Below are 6839 nucleotides of genomic sequence, written 5' to 3'. Positions count from 1 at the left end.
CGGAGACCCGGGTTCGATTCCCGGTCAGGGCCACTCCCGGGCAGGTGGGGCTCGTTAGCCCTTAAAGGCAACCCACCTACGTCCTAAGGACCTCGCTGCCACCGTCCAAGCTCGCTTGGCCCCGGCAGATGAACCTTAGGATTAAAGGGTGGGCTCAGTTCCGCGCACACTGTGTCTCACCTAAAAAAAATCCAATGCGCAGGCTGGAAGGCGGAAAGACCTTCCCCGGATCTTCGCTCGCGAAGACTGGCCATTATTATTATTATTATTATTATTAGTAATTGTAACTGTATGCCAAGGTTTGGCTCAGGCTTAAGGTTAACAGATAAAAATTGGTAAATTTCCAAACAGGCAAATATTCCATGTTTCTTTAGTTTCAGCTTAAATTCTCTGTAAAACAAATATTAACACAGCACAGGTAAATTCAGTCAAGCTGTCAAAACACTTTTACCATTTTCTTAATGTTCTCATTATTTTATTTCTAACTTTTGGGGCCCACGCAGCTGGGGCCTCTCACAGGGATCAGTCTTCGGCATGTTCCAAGAAGTGCATGGACTTTACTATTACACTACTAAAATGAAGTCTCTTGCACAACAATCCAGTTTTGATGCATGAATGAATCTAGCCTATGTTCAAAGTACAGTAACTTTTTAGAAAGGCAACCACACATAATTATAAATAATTTCAACAAGTTTATCGTATTGAAAAAATTCACCAGTGGATCATTAATGACAGTCACTGTTAAAAGTGTACATGTCACTTTTGGTTTGAATTTTGCCCTCATCCTAGAGGAACATTACATGACTAGGTCTAAAAAAAAAAAAAAAAAAAAGCTCTGATAAGCATATACCTCTTCATTGTGTAAGTAATTCTATAAGTAAATGTAAATGTTTATTTAAACCATTTTGCATATCACGCGTTCTACACTATAAAGCATTATGCCAGCTCTTTGAGCTGTCTTCAACTCTTCCAAATCATCGATAAATGTAAATACAGGAAACTACACACAGAAAGTCATGCATATTTACAGAAGCACCCATACTACAAAAAGTATTATTGTGTTAAGATGTACATCCCTGTATTAGAATGCTCTGCTATTTTTTCAAATATTACTTCTTTCTTCATAGTTGCTGGTCCTATATACAAGTATGAGTTTATGCTGCCTTATTGTCATGATATTCATAACTGAATCTTAAGGTCACATGACAAGTAAACAAGCTCCCTTCAGAGGTCCTAAATTTCCAGAATACACATAGTATTTCTTAGACAAGCATATTGAATTTTTGTTCCTCAGAAAAATAATTTCTGTAGTTTTGGATACGTAACTCTTGAGACATTTCTTGAAAATAATTTTGAAGTTTGTTGATCTATTAATTATGTGGCCTTTGTGTTGATTTTTAACTCTCAGTATCTGATATTCTATCCAACAGATTTTTACGGCTTTCATATGAAGACAGTTTGAAGTTTTAAACTCTCAGAATACATTTTATTAACAGATTTATGTGGCAGCATGTTTAAGGTAGGCATATATATAAAATAGTTAATTTATTCTAAGTATAGCTATAAAGATGCTATAAACATTCATTGGAAAATTTTATAATCCTTCATTTGTGGCAATTGTTGACTTTATGACAGTGAGAGTGGGGAAATAACATCCCTACATTTCTTTTTAGAAAAAAAAGTGTTGGATTTGTCTATATATAAGCACAGTGTGCAATGCACACACTTTTACAGGACACTTTATTACATGCTCTTTCAAAGCATGCTTACTGTAACCTGTAGTGTGCATATATCTATGTAGTTATCTTTTCATGCTGTCCAGGCCTAACTTCTCAGTCAGTAAATTTTTGGAAAGTTAATGAAAAAGAGGGAAAAAAAATTTCACAGAATCACAGAATATTCTGATTTGGAAGGGACCCACGTGGATCATCGAGACGACTCTTAAGTGAATGGCATCTACAGGTGCTTCACTAGACGCTGTTACTTTTTGTTCTGTGATTGGCCCAGCCACCTGCAAGAGTCTGTTCTTTTCCTGCCAAGTTATGAGAAAACAAGAACTGATAAACGGGAACTTCATCCTTGAAGGAAGCATCTTGTGTAAACTGAAATTAATTGGGGCCTGGCTATTGGCTGATGGCTCTTCAATGACAATTGAAGGAGAAAGTGAAGAGGAGGGTGTTGAAGTAAGCCCCCCACCTCATTAGGAAAGACCCTCGATGTGCAGCACACATGCGCAGGAGGGGTATCACTTACATAACAGGGGGAGGGACTGAAGGCCTCTAACTGGGCAGGACTGGCCACGCTTGCCCAGGTAGACGTCACAGATTAACTGCATAAAAAGCAGACAGTTTTTAACTCGAGGGAGGCAGCATGCTTGACATTGGAGACCACGTTTTCCTCGCAGGGATGTCTGCACACGTGTTAAGCCTACTGATGCCCTGAGAATGCAGAAGCTCATTATGTTGAAAATCTTGAACATTTTGGGGTCAGTATGTACTGCAACTGTGTGAATAACACCTGAGTGCATGGGGGGTTATCTTGGGGCTTTTTTCCTTTTCCTGTTTCTCTTTTTCTCATTTTGTTTGCTACTTCTTTGTAATAAATGCTGTTTTGTTGATTTTTGAGCGTTGTTAATTGTTTCACCCCAGTAGTCTCCCTGTTACAACACACCTGTGACCTCGGTGTTATTAGCACCATGCTCTAACCAGCTGAGCTAACTCTTAGTGTCTGTTGGGGATTTTTGTTTTGTTTCGTTTTTTAGTGAGTCAAAACTTGAACAGTCTTTGAAGTGCTTGGGATACTTTCTAGTGAAAAAATGGCTTGGATTACTGTCAGAAATTCATAACAAGTACATGTCATACTAATATTGCAAGTGATATTTTTAAAATACTCTACCAGTGTTGAAAGCACAGGGAGTCTGCGTAATCCGTGCACATCTAATTAGCACTGAGTCATATAAATGATACATAATGATTTGGCAGCATATTGCCAGATGGTTTGCTATCACATCAAGTAGTAATAACTTAGCTTATTTATCTTCATTCCCCCCTCCCTAATTTTCACTTTTATTCATTTCCATTTGTCTACTTAAAAATAACATTCAGTTCCTTTCATTTCATATACAAAACCAGTCAAAACCCTACTGATTTATTTTTCTCAAATCCAGTCGGCCTAGGGAGGATTTGCAATGTTTCTGCTTTTATAAGTATGTTTATTTTATTGATTGCATCAGAGAGTTTATACAATCTAGTTCCATATTTACTTTAAAAACAGCCAAGTCTTCACTTCTTTCAATTAGTGATGTGCAACTCATCACCTGTACTAAATTTGTTTTGCACTGTAATCCTGCTGTCTGATTTTTTTATTTAAAACACATCTTGTGTCTAAGCAACAGGAAAAAAGGTTATGACGGAACTATAAACATATAATCACTCACGTTAAAGTATTTGAGATTCTTGAACACTTCAGTTTTTGGAATTATCTGAATGTTCCTAAACTCCATAATTTTGGATCTTAAAGCATTTATGGTATACTTGACTTGCTATGATAAGTTTATTATATACAAAATAAATAAAGTGTAAATGTTCTTTTTCCTAAAATCTTAACATTTTCCAGTAGGACAATCCAGTTTTTTAAGTGAAAGGATGAAAACATCTGCACATCCAAAGGAATAGAACTATGAATTTCACAATAACCTTGGCACTATAACTTTTAAATTACCTTCTCCACCTTTGCATTAGTTTCAGTTTTAATTTGTGTTTTCCTAAATCCAAATAAGGCTTAATCAATATCAGACAGTAATAGTAGTTTCCCAGCCATCAAAGCAAACATTCACAGCAACAACTTTTGATGAATACATGTTAACCTCAAAAACAAAGTCTGCTCCATTTTATCTATTGATAGGCTTCAAAATGAAAAAAAAAAAATCACAGGAAAATGACATCCTTGTATTCAGATTGAAAAGTTACTTTTGGATTAAGAGTCTTATTCAGAGTGTCAAAAAGATAAAGCATTATCCTGTTGGTTACTCTGGGATTTGGATCCATGCTAGGTTGTGTGTTAAAGTATGCTGATACATGCCCAGAGCTGTGAAGAGTCACATTATAATTTGCCAAGTGTAAGGCTTTTATCAGGAAACATGCAAAAATCTATCAAGTGAAGTTTATCTGCTCTACCTGTGAGGCTGTGCCTTTTTTTAAAAGGGAATATTCCCCACAGTAGGGATGCTCTGAACAACACAGCTCAGATTTCAAACCTTTAGAAAGGAATTCTCATTGGTTGCTATGCTTCAGGCTGCTTACACTGGTGACATATCCTCTTCAATTTTCATCTCTTTCTCCAGAATAAGCATGGAGGTATTAAAAAAGATAATACTTCATAACATTGTCATTGACACTTATTTTACAGTAGAGACAAAAAAAAAAAGGGTTAATTGAAAATACAAGCACGATGTGTTACCTATTGCTTCATCTAGTTGGATAGACATTTGGCAATTCATATTATTTTCCTTATCACTATCCTCTTTTTCACTCAATTTACAAAATGTTTATATACATGAAAATAAATATCATACAGTGGTAACATAATGGTATTAAAACCAATATAAAACAAGAGCTGCAATACAGGACTGTACAGCAAAGGTGAGACTACTGGAGCTATCTAGGGAAATAATTCATATTTCTAGAGAACCATGGCTTGATGGGAATGTCAGTCTTTCTTTGGAATAAGCAATGACCTCAAATGCTCTTTACCCTTTAAAACTTAGCTGGGAACCCAAGAACAAATGAACCCTAATCTCATTATGTTGCATTAAAGACCTTCTCAAATGATGAGAGACAGAAATGGTGCAGAAGCTAAGACTGACCAGCATCCCATCATGTACTATCCTAAGAGCCAACTTCTCACAGTTACAGAGTGGCAGCTGCAGTAAAGCTGGCACAGGCAACTTCCAAACAGATTAGAACAATAGCATGGGCGGGCGGGAATGCAGCTCAACCCCCAAATGGAAAGTGAGAACATATATAAAATCCCTAGATAAAGGATAGAGACCTATTTACTTGTAATGCAATGTTTAGATGTTGCCTGCATATACTGGGATGGGCTTTCCTGTTTTCTGTTTTAAATAAAATATGAAGATCATGTACAAAGAATGCTGCCTCCACTGTCCCAGCAGAGCTCCTGTACATCTCTGTTTGGGCCTCCGGCAACATAGCAGAAATGTCAAGTACTCAATAGATTCCTATGTTATGTCCTGTAATGCTTGGCCTTTCACAGGGACATTAGCCCATCCTCTTCAGTTCACTGAGGTCATGTTTTATAATGGTAACGTTCCCTGTATAGACACTAATGTCATTCTACCTCCACACCCCATGGCAGTTTACCAACATTAGGACTGGTTTAACAGATAACTGCTGTTCCCATGTCAAATTCAGTTTCTCAACACCCTTATTAATGCTTTGGTAGAGGCCGCAGTACCAAATATGAAAATAATTTTTTAAAGGCCTGACCAGCTACCATTTTAAAGCCTTGCTTGCACCGAAAAAGGTCAGATTGCTCTTTTCTCCAGATCAGAATGTGGACATGTTTATAGAAACCCTTATCATCACAGCCAATAAGAGCTAAACTCCCTGCACATGCTTGAGGAGTAAAAGAAAATCCACAACAGATACCCTTTTGTTACCAAACTCACTCTTTATTTATCATAAGCTAAACAGTGAAATGGAGAGAATATTTGGGTAGACTGAGCAACACTCATCCTAACTGTGAAAGGCAACCTTAAAAATTTGAAAAACATGGGTCAATCATTATATTCTGGTAACCAGCTGCAATAGTTGATGCTTTACAAAAACACAGTGGTTAGAACATAGCACCCACATGTAAGAATCCAATATCCTACTAAACAATGAAAAAGCAGGAATAGCAGAACTTTTTTCCCTTCCCAGCAGCATTAAAATTCCAGATTACTTGATCAAGGAGAGCATTAATGGAAATTTCACATCAGGCCTGCACGTCTGTCCACGTGTCATCCAATAAAGGCTGATGTGACAATGAAAAAGAAGGGCAGCACACCAATTAGTCTCAGTTTTTAAACTCACAAGCTTTCAAACACTAGTGAACAACAGCAGAGATTACAGTGTTTCCCCACCTGTCTGTACAACACAGTTAATAGTCCATATATAGCCCTTCCTACTTCTAATTCAGAAAGGAGACACACTCAGAATCTCCACATCACTGGAAGAAAGAACCAAGAGTTTTCAGAATTGTTTCCCAGACTTTGAAAATAAAGTTTACCATCTCTGCAGCCCTTGTTAAATCACTGTTTTAATTCTTCCAATCCTGCTGGCTTTAACCAAAGCATCAGTCTGGACAGACAGATGCAAGTCTTCTCTAGGCCTCACCAGTGTGTTAACCTTAGCCAATCAATGCTGTATCATTTCTTGACGGCTCTTTGATCTTGGACTTGTTGGCTCTCATTGTTGATCAAAAACAGGGGTTGTTACAGGATTTCCAGCCTACAGATTGCTGGCAGTGTGTAGCACCAGCCTATCCATTCAGAATGGCCCTCACCACTGTGTCAGCTGCCTCAGGCCCAGACGTAGGAACCATCTCTAGCAAGCATCTTACCAAAGTTATCTCCCTCAGCAGTTCTTATCTCGTCTCTACTCCTCCCTGACATCATTTAAGTTCCACAGTGGGAATTCTCCTCCCAGATAACAAGTCACTATCAACACGTGCCTCTGCTCCAGGCCAAGTAAAAAAATCCTTATTCCTATACTGGGATTCCAGTTCACTGAAGCCATAGCTCAACTACTGCACTGCACCATCAGACAGATTATGCC

The sequence above is a fragment of the Myiozetetes cayanensis genome, unplaced genomic scaffold (genome assembly GCF_022539395.1).
Source record: "Myiozetetes cayanensis isolate MyiCay16 unplaced genomic scaffold, myiCay2020 scf5-8, whole genome shotgun sequence".
NCBI classification, from domain to species: Eukaryota; Metazoa; Chordata; class Aves; order Passeriformes; family Tyrannidae; genus Myiozetetes; species Myiozetetes cayanensis.
Note: the sequence above shows the minus strand (reverse complement) of the source record.